Source organism: Mus caroli, unplaced genomic scaffold (genome assembly GCF_978045245.1).
Source record: "Mus caroli unplaced genomic scaffold, Mus_caroli_1 scaffold_8, whole genome shotgun sequence".
NCBI lineage: Eukaryota > Metazoa > Chordata > Mammalia > Rodentia > Muridae > Mus > Mus caroli.
The window spans coordinates 119,379,057-119,395,946 of NW_028227263.1; the positions used below are offsets into that span (position 1 = coordinate 119,379,057).

The 16,890-nt window shown below is 41.7% G+C and overlaps 1 pseudogene; it reads left to right on the forward strand.

Moving 5' to 3' along the window:
- Positions 1–2,289: 2,289 nt before the first annotated feature.
- On the forward strand, positions 2,290–14,024 carry LOC147003377 (uncharacterized; annotated as a pseudogene).
- The last annotated feature ends 2,866 nt before the right edge of the window (positions 14,025–16,890 follow it).

Here is a 16,890-nt window from a genome sequence, read left to right on the forward strand (position 1 = left end):
ATTTTGGATCCTGTAGTAGGATTAGTTTTGCTCATATCCTTTGGGCACTGGACATTTAGAAAGTTAGCAGAGTTTGTCAAATCTCGGGTAGATACTGACTTTAAGAGACCAGTATCAGTCCATTATCATCGTCTGGAGGTCAGAGATATTGATCAAGAGGTATATGCTGACCCCTCGGGCACTCCTTTGGTGGGCTTAGATTTCACAGCCTTAGATCCATAAAACAATCCTGTATGCTTTGGTAAGCTGTGGAGACATCAATGACGGGAATAGCATGATTCCACATACCAGGGACACACACTTGATAGGCTGTAGAGCATCTCAATGATGGGATTATCACGAGTCCATGACCCAGGGGCCAACTCTGATTTGAGAGTGCTGGGTATGGAGACAGCTCATGTAGCCTAAAACATAGACTCTACCCTCAAAGCCAACCATATCAGGTGCTGGTTGTGAATGCACATCATGTGGCCTACGACAGATGCTCCATCTATAAAATAAAAGAGAGGGAGATGTTGGGGACAGATATTGTACTGTGAGCCAAAGTTCCCCTCCCTTCTTGAGAAACTTCTGACCTTTTGAAATGACAGCTGACAGAACATCAAGATCAGATAATAATATCTGCAAATTTTCTGAGAAAAACCACAGAATGTTCCCTGAGCTAAAAGTAGATAGCGTGTTCCTGACAGTTATGCAGAACCACCCCTGCCCCCCGGCTGAGGCATGGGTGAGTTTCTCCCTCTTTACTTCCTCCTTCTTACTGCTTATATTCTGTAACCTTGCTCACAATGAACAGACCTTGACAATCATTGCTTGGTCTCGCTCCTTCTTTCTTGCCCATTTTTCTTTCAGGCATGGTCCCCCTCTGTGTCTCCCCACCCCCAAGCCCCCGAATAACTGAGTCCCGTGGGTTGGGACAAAAGCCTTTCTAGCCAAGGTGGTGGTCTGTGAGTGCTTGTGCCCTCCGGTGAGCATCACTTCTGCTGCCTTCCCTGGCAGCACTGCCACATCATTTGCCGGCCCGCTGCCCACCCCAGGACTCCTGTGCACTTTGGTGTTTTCTAAGTACATTGGGCTGGCTTCCTTTATTTTTATCTTCTGTCTCTATTTGAATATTTTCCAGAATTAATATTTTACATCCTCTCTTAAGTTCTACCTCCTTTTCTCATACCTCTCTAGTAATAGTATATCTGCCATCCTAGTTCTTTGTTAAACTTGAATGTCAGTGGTTTGTAGGCTCTCTTCCACAGCTTACTCCCATGCCTCATTTTCAAAATTTTCTTATTCATTCTGTTCTATAAGTTCTTGTATCTTTTGATCTAATTCATGTTTCCAAATTTCACTGTTTTCCTTCTATTGAAATTCGGATATTTTACTATGTATGTTATCTTAATTTTATCTTATTAGTAAATTCTCCTCCAGGTTCTGTCTGCAATTTTCAATTTTTTCTCTCTGCTGTTCAGTCTGATCTGTAAAATTCTAAACCTTTCATTCTAAAAGTTTTTGTATCTTTTGTTCTAATCCATGCTTCCAAATATTATTATTTTCCTTATATTGAAATTCTGATATTTTAGAATGGATTTCATTTTAATAGGTCAATATTAGCACATTCTTCTCCAGGCTCTGTCTCTAATTTTCAATTTTTCTCTCTGCTGTCTGGTCTGATCTGTAAAATTTTGAACGTTTCATTCTAGTTCCTCCTCCAAGCCCAATCTGCAACCTTCATTTTTTCTCTCTTTTGTTTATCATAACCTATAAAATCCTGTACCTTTGTTCTAAATTTCCTCTAGGCCTTGTTGTCATGTCCTAAATTTCACTTCCTGTTGTTCATCCTGCTACATAAGTTCTTATATCCTTTGTTTAAAGCCTTGTTTTTATAATTTTATTTTATCTTTATGTTATAAATCTGGACTTTCCCATGATACTTGTATATTAGTATTGATCTAGCTCTTCAAACCTATTCTTCATGATTCAAATTCCCTTCATCCTTCCAGCTCATCTTCCTCTTCTTAGCTCCTTCCTCTTGAGGTGGCATTTCATATGTAGGATGAATGTCAGTGGCTGCCTCTGCATAAACATTGGGGTGGTGCAGCTGTGAAGGCAACTCCTGCATGAACCTAATGAACCTACCTGGGAGCCTAAAGATTAGTGAGTCAGTCAAAGCCAGCCAATCAGGAACTATTACTTGGAAGAGATGCTTACTTGGGACCAATGGGATGTGGGTGGAGGGTATAAACGGGACCACCATGGACTATTAAACAAGCTTGTGGTGGCATTCTTGTGAGCTTAATGTCGCTTCCTCAACTGCTTCTGCAGTCTGAGCAGTTGATTCCCAACTACTTTATCTCCAACCCCAAAGGCAGGTGGGACAGACTGTGGACTGTCCAGCGTGCATAGCATCATCTAGCACTCTACATCATCTATGGACTACTTCCTTGTCCTCTTTTTGGGGCTTCTTGCTAACCTTTTTGGGTGATTCATTTCTTCCTGTTGCCACAAGGGCCGTGCAGGTAGTTTGACATGATCTGCTCTTCTCCTCATGGCACTGCTGTAAAGCGCCCTTCATTTGCTTCTTTGGTGTATTGTCCCCTTAGTGTTTTATGTTGTGGGTACCAGGAAGGTGAGCACAGGGACCTCTTCTCGGTCTTCTTTGTAATCTTTTTTGAATGTTAGTCCCAGTGACATTCACATTTTCACTTTTGGTTTCGGTTTGAGGGTGAAGCCTGGACATATTTATTTACTTTCTTCTTTATTTAGCTTTGTTTGTTAACTTGCCCTACTATCCAAAACACTTTCACTTTCGCTTTCAGTTGTAGGGTAAATTTACTTCCTCTTTACTTTTTCTTTGTCTTTATCTACTCTTCTCTACAAGCTATTCACTTTACCTTTGTGTTTGTATTGGTCCAGATTCCTTACATAGGGGGCTGGTCTCCCAGGCAGTGGTACTGGGAATCAGCTCCAGAACACCTTTTCCCTTGTGAGGGACCTGTGCAGGCATTCAGCCTACAGGGCCTTGAAGTAACACCCAAGAGAGTCCCCTGCTAGGTTCAAGACTTTCTATACCTCATCTGTCATATATGTCTGTTTATTGTTTCCTTTGTGCTTGTTGCTATGGGTCCTCTCTCTTCCCCACAAGGGACCCCAGATGAGGGCACTGAAAACTCTTCTGGTGACATGAGGTCTCAGGATTAAATCTCATGATAGGGACCAATTTTGAGAGGAGGCTGCTATTTTAGCCCTCTGGATATCTCTAGGACACTGACCTCTGGATGGGTGTTCTCTTCCACAACTGCAAGTATGAGTTAGAGTCTGGAATTACCTCTTACTTATTCTTTGACCCCATCCTCCTTACAGTCATCACAAGTCTTAAGAATTCATCCCCTTTGCATACACTAGCAAGATTTTGCTGAAAGGACCCAGAAATAGCTGTCTCTGGTGAGACTATGCTGGGGCCTAGCAAACACAGAAGTGGATGCTCACAGTCAGCTATTGAATGGATCACAGGGCCCCTGCCGAGTGTATTCTGCTCATGTGAGAGTATGGAATACAGAAGCTAAAAGCTTCTGGGATGGGGGGAGCCACAGAGCTTCTAAGGCAGCCCCCTTTTCGGGCCCCAGACAGCTGGCCACTTTTCTGGCCAGTGGTTAGGGATCCGACAGGACCAGGAACGCTTTGCCTGTGCATTGGCAGCAGACATCTTGGTTCCAGGACCCCACTGAGTGTATTCTGCACAGGCCTGTGACATCCGGCCACATTCCGGCCAGTGGAAAGGGGTCTGAGCAGAGAGGGAGCGCTTTACCTGAGCATCAGCAACAGACATCTTGTTTCCGGGACCCGGCCAAGTGTATTCTGCACAGGCCCCAGATATCTGGCCACCTACCGGACAGAAGAAAGGGGTCTGAGCGGAGAGGGAGCGCTTTGCCTGAGCATCAGCAACAGACATCTTGGTTCCGGGACCCCGCCAAGTGTACTCTCAATTATGAATATTTATGCTCCAAATGCAAGGGCAGCCACATTCATTAAAGACACTTTAGTAAAGCTCAAAGCACACATTGCACCTCACACAATAATAGTGGGCGACTTCAACACACAACTTTCATCAATGGACAGATCGTGGAAAAAAGAAACTAAACAGGGACACAGAGAAACTAACAGAAGTTATGAAACAAATGGATCTGACAGATATGTACAGAACATTTTATCCTAAAACAAAAGGATATACCTTCTTCTCAGCACCTCATGGTACCTTCTCCAAAATTGACCAGATAATTGGTCACAAAAAAAAGTGTAATCTGCAAATTCATCTGGAATAACAAAAATCCTAGGATAGCAAAAACTCTTCTCAAGGATAAAAGAACCTCTGGTTGAATCACCATGCCTGACCTAAAGCTTTACTACAGAGCAATTGTGATGAAAACTGCATGGTACTGGTACAGTGACAGACAAGTAGAACAATGGAATAGAATTGAAGACCCAGAAAAGAACCCACACAGCTACGGTCACTTGATCTTCGACAAGGGAGCTAAAACCATCCAATGGAAGAAAGACAGCATTTTCAACAAATGGTGCTGGCACAACTGGTTGTTATCATGTAGAAGAATGCGAATCGATCCATTCCTATCTCCTTGTACTAAGGTCAAATCTAAGTGGATCAAGGAACTTCACATAAAACCAGAGACACTGAAACTTATAGAGGAGAAAGTAGGGAAAAGCCTTGAAGATCTGGGCACAGGGGAAAAATTCCTGAACAGAACAGCAATGGCTTGCACGGTAAGATCAACAATAGATAAATGGGACCTCATGAAACTCCAAAGCTTCTGCAATGCAAAAGACACCATCAATAAGACAAAAAGACCACCAACTGATTGGGAAAGGATCTTTACCTATCCTAAATCAGATAGGCGACTAATATCCAATATATACAAAGAACCCAAGAAGGTGGATTCCAGAAAATCAAATAACCCCATTAAAAAATGGGGCTCAGAACTGAACAAAGAATTCTCACCTGAGGAATACCGAATGGCTGAGAAGCACCTGAAAAAAAAAAATGTTCAACATCCTTAATCCTTAGGGAACTGCAAATCAAAACAACCCTGATTTTCCACCTCACACCAGTCAGAATGGCTAAGATCAAAAATTCAGATGACAGCAGATGCTGGCGAGGATGTGGAGAAAGAGGAACACTCCTCCATTGTTGGTGGGATTGCAAGCTTGTACAACCACTCTGGAAATCAGTCTGGCGGTTCCTTAGAAAATTGGACATAGAACTACCGGAGGATCCAGCAATACCTCTCCTGGGCATATATCCAGAAGGTGTTCCAACCGGTAAGAAGGACACATGCTCCAATATGTTCATAACAGCCTTATTGATGATAGCCAGAAGCTGGAAAGAACCCAGATGCCCCTCAACAGAGGAATGGATACAGAAAATGTGGTACATTTACACAATGGAGTACTACTCAGCTATTATAAAGAATGAATTTATGAAATTCCTAGGCAAATGGATGGACCTGGAGGGCATCATCCTGAGTGAGGTAACACAATCACAAAGGAACTCACAAAATATGTACTCACTGATAAGTGGATATTAGCCCAAAACTTAGGATACCTAATATATATAATACAATCTGCTAAACACATGAAACTCAAAAAGAATGAGGACCAAAGTGGGGTCACTGTACCCCTTCTTAGAATTGGGAACAAAACATCCATGGAAGGAGTTACACAAACAAAGATTGGAGCTGTGATGAAAGGATGGACCATCTAGAGACTGCCATACCCAGGGATCCATCCCATAATCAGCTTCCAAACTCTGACACCATTGCATACACAAGCAAGATTTTGCTGAAAGGACCCTGATATAGCTGTCACTTGTGAGACTATGCTGGGGCCTAGCAAACACAGAAGTGGATGCTCACAGTCAGCTAGTGGATGGATCACATGGCTCCCAATGGAGGAGCTGGAGAAAGTACCCAAGGAGCTAAAGGGACCTGCAACCCTATAGGTGGTACAACATTATGAACTAACCAGTACCCTGGAGCTCTTGACTCTAGCTGCATATGTATCAAAAGATGGCCTAGTCGGCCATCACTGGAAAGAGAGGCCCATTGGACACACAAACTTTATATGCCCCAGTATAGGGGAACGCCAGGGCCAAAAAAAAAAAAAAAGGAATGGGTGGGTAGGGAAATGGGGGAGAGGGGGGAAGGTATGGGGGACTTTTGGGATAGCATTGGAAATGAAATTGAGGAAAATACGTAATAAAATGTATTTTAAAAAAAAGAGGCTTGCTGCAGATTTTTCACCTGTTCCTGGAGTCTGAGCTGTTGATTCCTCACTATCTCATCTCTAATCCCCAAGGGCAGGTACAGTTCTACTGTGGGCAATCCAGGGCACAAATCAGTACCCATCCTATTCTCTATTCTTCCCAGCCACCGAGCAATCACAATTAACAAGGCAGAGAATAAATGGTATGAACTGGCTACAGACTTGAGACAGGAGATTCTTGGTGTAAGCATTACAATGTTGTGTTCACATAGGAATAATATGTGAGGTTAGAGAGATCATCATTTAAATAAACAACGTTAAACTTTATACATTATACTTACATTATGCCTAAAAGAGGAGGCAGCACCCTTCTTGCAAAGTTCAGTCAATGCTTGCCTTACCCAGGACATGTCTTTAACATCAGGATTATATTCTGGTTACCAAGGAGGAATGAAAGATATGGTGATTTTCAGACACTTTAACTGTGCTTTCCTGATCTTTATACAGTGCCATCAAGGACTCAACTGACACCAGGATTTTATTCCTGCAAAGCTAGGAAATCAGGATTTAAACTTGGGTCATTATTCCAGCCCACAATTCCTGGTGGGTGACATGTAGTATCTGACATAATGTTCATACTTTGGGTAAGTCTGTTGCCTACCCCTATTGGTATACAGAACTACAGAGGGGTTGAGAAAATTAAATATAATGATACACTGGATGAGAACTATGGTGTGGGAAACTATAACTGGCTTCAAAACATGTAGTTAAATGCATGACATGTGCCAGATATGGTGGCATGCCTGTGAAATTCCAATACTAGGAGCCTAGTAGAGACACACAAGCACAGACATACCCACAGATACACTGACACTAACATCTAACAGAACACAGAAGAACACACAATCATAATCATTTAAGAAATAGCCTTCACAAAGGCAGCATATACACACAGGTCCATGCTCACTCAATAAATAGGTAAAATTGACCTAACAAGTGGACAAGCACCCCCCAGTAATCAAAAAGCATTTCTCCCAATTCCCATTTGTCCTGTGTATCTGGTTTATGGTGTCCTTGCCAACATCTAGGGTGGGAGTAAAGAAATAGCAAATAAGCAGGTCACCAGCAGCCCAAGCAGGAACTATGGTGTTCACACTCCTGGAAAATGAGAGACAGGAGGTGGGAACAGATGGAGTTGCATAGCTTAGTGGAGAGGTGTGTTCAGCATCAAAACTCTCTCTGGAGTGTGCAGTGAAACAGACTGTGGTTATACCAGTATTATGGAGCTTAGTGTCCTGGTAATCCTTGCTATCCTCCTGAGCTTCTTGCTACTCCTAGTTAGGGGCCATGCAAAGGTACATAGTCATCTTCCACCAGGACCCTGTCCCCTACCCTTCTTGGGGAACTTCTTGCAGATGGAGAAAGGAGGCCTTCTTAAGTGTTTCATTCAGGTGAGACCTATATGGGGCCTTAGTGTAGGCATTACCCTGCTTTTGTCTTTGGAGGTCACTCAGTGAGAATCACAAGGGATTTCTTCTAGGCTGTAGGTTCAGGTAGGAAGTTTCCTGAAGAGAGGGTGAGATGCTGACTGGTGATTGATGCTGACTCTTGTTCAATTTCACAGCACCATTCTTACTAGTCTTTAAAACTGGAACTCCAACCTTAATTACCACTTGTTCATTAATAATAGATTGACTCCATGGCCCTAGTTCCCGCCAAGTAAATGGTAACAATTCCAACTTGGTTGCTCTTTTTTTTTTTTTTTTTTTTTTTTGGTTTGTTGTTGTTGTTGTTTGGTTTGGTTTAGTTTTTTAGTGGGGAGTTACTTTTCTTCTCTTTATTTTCTCTTTTTATTTTTTATTTATTCCTTTATTGTGGAAAGCCATGAGCCATCGCCATTACAAGATGGCACCGATTCCGCTGTGCCTAACTGGTAAACAAGCAATGTGCGCAGGTGCAAGAGTGAATTCGTGCCAAGTCACTGCCCATCCCAGGGCATAGCAATGAGGCAATGGGGAAGCAACAAATCAGGTGCCGACAGGCCACTTCAAGGTGTATATAAGCAGCACCATTTTCCTGGGTTCGGGGTCTTCCTCCTAAGAAAGCAATAAAGCTTGCTGCAGAAGAATCTGGTTGTCCGAGTGTGTTCTTGCTGGTGAGAAATTAGCTCGGGACAAATGGCTCCGAGAACCCGGGAAAGCCATATCATCGCCAGGCGCCGAGGGGACCCTCCTTTCACGGGGAGGATTCAGAACTCCAGGACGAGATAAGCTCTGTAAGGAATGTTCGGTCTTGAATTTTCTCCAGCGTTAGAGGCTTTTTTTGTTTGTTTTCACGGGGCTCGTTCTTTTTCTTTTGGTTGTGTTCTGCTTTCACCGGTGGAACTGCTGACTGATTCTCAGTCGAGGTCAGGCACAGTTAGATAAAAGAGCAGTATGAGAACCTCCCAATCCGTGGTGACCGCCTTATGGTCGTTCCTGAGGCAGTGTGGCCTAAAAATCGCCACTAAGACTATAGAGGGCTTTGTTAAAGAGATAGATCGCATAGCGCCGTGGTATGCGTGCTGAGGGTCATTAACTATCGCCTCCTGGGAGAAACTGAAAGGAAGATCTAGTTAGGGAACAGCAGAATGGCAAACTTAAAGCAGGGACCATGCCGTTGTGGAAGCTGGTAAGATCGTGCTTAAAAGACGAGGATTGTCAGCAAATGGTTGAGGCGGGGCAGAGGGTCCTGGAGGAGGTCCAAGACAGTCTATCAGAGACAGAGCTGGGAGAGATATTAGGAGTTCAGAGGAAACAAGGTACACCTAAGAAAAAAAGCCTTTCCACGGACCTTGAGCAAGAGGAAAAGAGAAATAAGGGAAAGTATGCCCTGGGAGAGCAAAAGGAGAAGGGAGATAGAAAAAGGAAGATATAAAAGAGAAAAAGAAAAGAAACTAAAATATAAAGATACAAAGGATAATATAAAAAATGAAGAACAAAAAATTAAGTCAATTTACCCTCCTCTCGAGAACTTTGACTAAAGAGGAAGCCTTCATAAAAGGCTTAAAGATAGCTCTCAGGGCCACTGTGCCTCCTCTCCCTTCTCTGGCAGTATTCCCAGAAGAAGGAGACAAAGAAGTAGAGTCTGAACATGAGGGAGAGAAAATGAATTTTAGAAAAGCACTTATCACCTGTTTAGGACCTTTTAGCAAAAAAGAGGGAAAAAAATGAAAATAAGCTATTTCAGAGCTCTCCTGGGGACAGAAGGAAAACAGGAGACATCCTGCTTCCTCTCTGGTTCCTAAGGAGATATTCTTAGCTCTGGTTAGGATAACTGTGTCCCTTTGAGACACCAAGTTCTATTCCCTGTCTGTCTATTATCAGTTTTTGGTGCACCAACTTGTCCATATGTCTGTCAATTCATGTTTGTTTTTGTTTTGTTGTTTGAATGATTATTGTTCTGTGTTTCATGTTTATTTTAGTAGCCAGAGACAAGGGCTTCAAGCCCTTGCCATAGTTCCAATTCTAGTCTATTGTATAATCCACCTTCCCCTTAGGCCATTGTAAATTCCTGTGTATGGGAGTGACTCAGCTATTATTCTAAGTATATTTTGTAGACTAGCCCTGAGATTTCTAGCTCTATTCCAGTAAATTGTAATGTCTGATTTCTTTCACTGTCTCTCTGTCAACACTGGAGGGTTTTCATCTGAATGAGTAACTTCCTTAAAAAAATTAAAGCCCAAGGTTGGCTCAACGATTTCCTAGGATGTTGGAACACTGTTGGAGGCTAATCTAACTTAGCTATATGTCAAAATCAATCCTTAGTGGCACTTATAATAAAACAATATTGAAGGCAAGCACACAGATCCATTCACCAACTAATGCAAGGACAAGTTTGGAGCATTCATTTTCCATGATGCCAAGGTTCTAGGAGACTGAGTTTCCATGAAACTTTTTGCCTTGGGACTGTGCCCAAACTTTTGTGCCTATCACACAGTCACTGCAGTAGTGGGTGTGGCAGAGCTCCATCTAATGTTTTGCCGTGGGTCTCTGTATCTGTTTCCATGAACTGTTGGGTAGAGTTTCTCAAAGGAAAGTTATGCTTCTATTTTGTCTGAAAGCATAATTGATAATCATTAATAGTGGCAGGGATTGGTTCTTGACTGTTGGATGAGTCTCACTTTAGGTCAGTAATTGGTGGGCCTTTCCTTCCATCTCTGCTCTATCTTTGTACCTGCATATCTTATAGGAAGGACAGATCCTGAGTCAAAGGTGTTGTTAGTGTGTTTCTGTGCTTATTCCTCCACTGAGAGTCCTGTCTGGCAAAAGAAAGTGGCCAGTTCTGGATTCATATACCACAATGCTAAACTCTCAATTAGAGTCAACCCCATAGACCCAATGGGTACTTCCTCCATAGCAGGACTCTGGCAAGTCCCAGAGATTGCTCTTCCCCACTGCCAATTTCCTTGCTCTCCTTACTTCTGATTTCCCCCATGGTACTCAGTCCAATCTCCTCAATCATCCAGATCAGTCCTTCCATTGACCTCTGATATTTACTTTGTTTTCTCTTTTGAGAAAAATTTAAGCAACCTCCCTTGGGCCCTCCTTTGTTTTCTTTTCTTTGCATCTGTTGACTATTGTGTGGTTATCCTGTACTTTATGGACAATATCCACTTATAAGTGAATCTATGCCATGCATAACACTTTTGGTCTCATTTACTTCACCGATATATTGTGATTCCTTTCATTTGCCTGAGAAATTCATAACGTCCTTATTTTTAATAGCTGAGTAGTATTCATTTGTGTAAATAAACCATATTTTCTTTATCCATTCTTTAGTTAAGGGACACCTGGGATGTTACCACTTTCTGGATATTGTAAATAAGGCTGCTATAAACATAGTTAAGCAAGTGTATTTATGGCATGGTGAAACATCTTTTGTGTATATATGGAGGAGTGTGGTACAGATGGGTCTTGAAATAAAACTATTCCCAATTTTCTGAGGAACTGCCACATTGATTTCCAAAGAGGTTGTCCAATTTTGCACTCCCACCCAGAAGTGGAGGATTGTTCCCCTAACACACAACCTCACCAGCATGTGTCCTGTCTCAAATTTTTCACTTTAGCCATTCTGATGGATATAAGGTAGAAGCTCAGGTTTGTTTTGATTACATTTCCCTGATGACTAAGGTATTGAACATTTCTTCAGGTGCTTCTCAGCCACTTGAGATTGCTCTGTTGAGAATTCTGTGTTTAGCTCTGTACCACATGTTTTAAGTTATTTTGTTTGTGTCTAACTTCTGCAGTTCTTTAAGTATCTTGCATATTAGTCTTCTGTCAAATATGGGGTTGGTTAAAATCTTTTCCCAATCTATACTGTATTATTTTGTGCTAATTATGGTGCCCTTTGCATTATAGAAGTTATCTGTTTCATGAGATCCCATGTATTAAGAATTAACCTTAGAACCCCACCCACTGGTGTTCTGTACAGGAAGTTGTCTGCTGTGCTGATGAGTTCAGGTCTATTCCCCCTTTCTGTTTAATTAGATTTAGTGTATCTGGTTTAGCATTGAGTATATTGACCATTTTGAATTGAGTTTTGTGCAGAGTGATAAGACATGATCTGTTTGCACTTTTCTACATGCAGACATCCAATTTTACCAGCAGCATTAGTTGGAGATGTTCTTCCTTTCCCACTGTATGCTTTCGTCTTCTTTGTCAAAACTCAAGTATCTGCAGGTATGTGAGTTTATTTCTGAATCTTTGATTTCATCCCATTGATCAACTTGTCTGTTTCTATACCAATAACATGCAGTTTATGTTACTATTGTTCTGTAGTTTAACTTGAAGTTAGGGGTAGTGATTCCTCCCGAAGTTCATTTGTTGTTCAGGATTGGTTTAAATATCCTGGGCTTTTTGTTTTCTGATTAGAAGTTGAGAATTGTTCTTTCAATATCTGAATAGAATTGTGTTGGAATTTTGATGGGAATTGCATTGAATTGGTAGATTGCTTTTGGTAAGATAGCCATTTTGACTATGTTAATCCTACAGATTCAAGAGCATGAGAGATCTGTTAATCTTCTGATATCCCTCTCAACTTCTTTCTTCAACGACTTGAACTTCCTGTCATACAGGCCTTTTAATTGGTTGGTTAGAGTTACATCAAGGTTTGATATAATATCTGTGGCCACTGTAAAGGTTATCTCCCTTACTTATTTCTCAGCCCTTTTGTCACTTTTATAAAGAAGGACAACTGATTTCTTTGAGGTACTGAGTTATTTTCTATCCAGCCACTTTACTAAAAGTGTTTACCAGCAGTAAGAGTACTCTTGTAGAGTTTTTGGCATGTGATACTTTGACTTCTTTTCCAATTCATGCTCCTTTGGTCTCGTTAGAAGTCTTATTGCCCTTGCTACAACTTTACGTGCTATATTTGATAAGGAGAGAGTAGGCAGTCTTGTCTCATCCTTGATTTTACTACAATTGCTCTTTCTTCCTTTTCTATTCTTGTTAAGTTTTGTCTTTTTGTAGTGTCCCAAATTTACTGAATATTTTGTGTCATGAAGTCTTTAGGTTTTGATTTTCTTTGAGTGATATATTGACGTCTATCATATATTCTGTGCATGAGATTTTTTTCATCCAGCTCCTGTATTTGGTTGGTGATGCTTATGTATTTAGTTCCTGTTCTCTTTGCTAGGTTTTCCATATCCAGGATTGCCTCTGTTTATTTTTTTAATTGTTTCTATCTCCCTTTTCAGGTCTTTGGCAGTTCTAGTTATATGCTTCACCAGTTTGGCTGTATTTTACTGTATTTCTTTATATCTATTTGCTTCTTCTTTTTATTTGCTTTTTCTTGCCTCTACCTGTTTGGATGGATTTTCTGGTATTTTCTTCTTTAAAGACCTCTATCATCTTTATAAGATTGGATTTAAGATCATGTTCTTATTTTTCAGTTTCTTTGGGATATCCAGGGTTTGCTGTAGCAAGATAGCAGGGCCATAATGTCCTGGGTCTTGTTGATTGTAGGGTTTTCTTGTGGGTGCAGCAAACTTTACTGATGGTATTTAAGAGAGTAGGGAGGGCTCCCTAAGAATCTCCTCTTATTATGGGAGCCTGGGGAGGAAATTGTGAGGTAGATGCTCAGTGTTGGTGGCCAAGTTGGGATAGGGACTCCTCAGCAACTGAGGGCCTCTCTCTTGCCCTCACTGAGGGTTTCTTACTCATTGGAGGCCATGTAGGTCATAACATACACCACCCTGCTTCTATAGCTGTATTCATTGTCATACCATTAAATGAGCTTCACAAGGTTGTCATTGAGAGCAATGCCAGCCCCAGCATCAAAGGTGGGAGAGTGGGAGTTGCTGTTGAAGTCACAGGAGACAGCCTGGTCTTCAGTGTATCCCAGGATGCCCTTCAATGGCCCCTCAAATGCCAGCTTCACCACATTCTTGAAGTCTTCATACTTGGCAGATTTCTCCAGGCAGCACATCAGATCCACAATGGACACATTGAGGATAGGAACATGGAAGGCCATGCCAGTGAGCTTCCCATTCAGATCTGGGATGACCTAGACTTGGCAGCACCAGTGGATGCAGGAATTAGGTTCTGGGCAGCCCCACGGCCATCATGCCACAGCTTTCCAAAGGGACCATCCGCAGTCTTCTGAGTGGCAGTGATGGCATGAACTGTGGTCATAAGCCCTTCCAAGATGACAAAGTTGTCATGGATGACCTTGTCCGGGGGCTAAGCTGTTGGTGGTACAGGATGCATTGCTGACAATCTTAAGTGAGTTGTCATATTTCTCATGGTTCATACCCATCACAAACATGGAGGCATCAGCATAAGGGGCAGAGATGATGACCCTTTTGGCTCCATACTTCAAGTGGGCCCAATACTTCTCCATTGTGATGAAGATGCCAGTAGACTCCATGACACACTCAGCTCGAGCATCACTCCATTTGATGATAGAAGGGTCTCGCTCCCTTCTATCATCAAATGATAGTGATGGTGATGGGCTTCCTGTTGATGACAAGCTTCCCATTTTTTGCCTTGATTATGCCATTGAATTTGCCATGGGTGGAGTCATACTGGAACATGTAGATCACGTAGTTGAGGTCAATGAAGGGGTCGTTGATTGCAACAATCTCCACTTTGCCATGTAGAGAGCAGACAGCAGCCCTGGTAACCAGGTACCCAGTACTGCCAAATCGGTTCACACTGACCTTCACCATTTTGTCTAGGGGATGAAGCTGTCTCTGGAAGATGCAGCTGTCTCTGGAACAGGAAGGAGCAGAGAGCCACTAATTGTGTTCTTATGCTGTCACTTAGGCATCTGGTTTTCCCTGATGTTGGCTGGATGATCCTGATGACAGCAGGAATCTCAGAAAGGTCCAGGGAGCTGAGGTGCAGACAATGCATGTGGACTCTGCTGTTGGACCCCACTGGCAAGTGAATGCTAGGATCATGTTGGTGGTGGTAGTTCTTGTGGTCTTCTCGGGACTCCAAGGGGAAGCAGGATGCTCTTGGGGTCCCATAAGTCTCCTCTGGAATAAATAGCAAGCCTACACTTACACAATGGTTCAGGGAACCATGCACAATTCACTTTTGTCAGCTGTCTTCTGGGCAGACCTGACTGGTTAGTCTTCTGGCCCTGAAGATGTCCACAGAGAAGCAGGACTCTCTTGGTGTCTCAAATGGCTCCTCTGGAACGAAGAGCTAGGCCAGAGCTAGATAATGGAGTTCGGGGGATGACACACAACTTACATCTGCAGGCTGTGTCCTGGGGAGACCCAAATGGCAACAATCTCAACTTCCTTCTACTCCTTATTTTGTATTAGATACTAACTTTAAAAAGTGCTGTAGTCACTTTTTTAAAATAAATACAGTAGGCACAATGTCACCCTATATCCAAGCTGATGATCTACCTGACTAAATATGTCATGTGCTGGAATGACAGTATGTGTGGTACATCTGGCCATATGTGTTTTAAAATATGTGCTTCCTACATGTTGAAATGTCAAGTTTACATCCTATTTAATTTATTACTTTTTTATATTCTCTGAAAATCTAATAACTTCTTTTCTCATTCTCATGTCTATGCTTTCCTCTGAAGCGCCTTCCTACTTGGAAACAAGTATGGTTGCTTCAATGAGTATATATGTGAGGACTATTTATTAGATCATGAGCAACTTATGAGCAGATGTACCACTGAAGAAAGGGAAACTCTCACCAAGTACTCTAACTGCCCATAGACTCACAGTGAGGGATAACAATACTCTGTCATGAGAGTATGACTTCTTTCTTTTTTTTTTTTTTTTTTTTTTTTTTTTTGCCTGTAGGGAGTTTAACAGTCTTTGTTCAAACAGTACATTTTTCCAGATCTGGAGAGGATCCCTCTAATATGTCACAACAATAAGAGAAAATGAAGCTCTGTCACATGCAGAAAAGGCTAAATTGTCATGCAGCTGTTGGGGTGACTGGATGCAGCTGGTATGCCAGACCAGAGGAGGCAGAGCAAAGGATGGAATAGGAAGTCAACATTCCATGATTCCCTTTGGGTTATAGGACACAGCTATACATCAGACTGGAAGGGAAACAGTGTTGGTCTGGGGAAAATTATGTGTTTCCTGGTCTGCTTTCTGGGAACCAGGTGCCAACAGTGTACCACCTATAGAGGTAATCAGGAACATGACTTGTTATGTAGCTTCTGGGATCCAAAGTCTGGTCATCATAACTTTACAGCAAGTCCTCTTAACTGCTGGTCCCCAACTATAATATTAAAAGTGATGTGTAACATCTACCTATCATATATTTATCTATCTATCATCTTTTTATATATCATCTATTATTTACATGTCTATATGTCAATATATGTCTGTCATCTATCACCACTATTATCTATTAATAATCTCTATTTCTGTTTTTCTATCATCTATGTATTTATTCATGTATTCATCTGTCATTTATCTATCAATTTATGTTTTATATAACTACATATCTGGTAAGTACTTCAATTTCCCTGACTATCACCTATATGTTTATCTATCCATCTATTGGCCATCTCTCCCTCTCACCCCCTTCTCTCATCTATCATCATAATTGTGTGTGTAAGCATGTGTGTTCATGTATAAGTGCACAAATGCATACCTGGTTTCTGACGAAGCCAAAAGAGAAACTCAATTCCAAGAATTTGGAAATTACACACAGTCATTAGCTATATGACATGGGAGGCAGACTAAGTTCAAGTGCCCAGAACAACCATCAATGCCCCAAGCCACTGAACCACCTCTGAAGCTCCAACTAAAAGTTTTCAGGGAAGAGAATGTTAAAGTGGGTCGTCACCCAAAGAAGCATAGCACAGTGAATCCTCAAAAAAGAAGCGCAGTCTTATCATTCAAGTGCAGATCAGTTATCATTAAGACTGCTCCTGTCTTATATCCTTATACTCACTACCTTCTCCCCATTCTGACAAGTGCAGCAAATGTTTTAAAGTCATTTCAATGCAGCAGATGTAAAGAAGAAAATCAAAACCTGCTTCCTATTAACATTTAGTCAGCAACATTTTTATAGCATTTATCTGAATGGTTGATTGTTAATACATTTTGCATAAGATTTAGTGGAGTGACCCCTGTGAAACCATAAA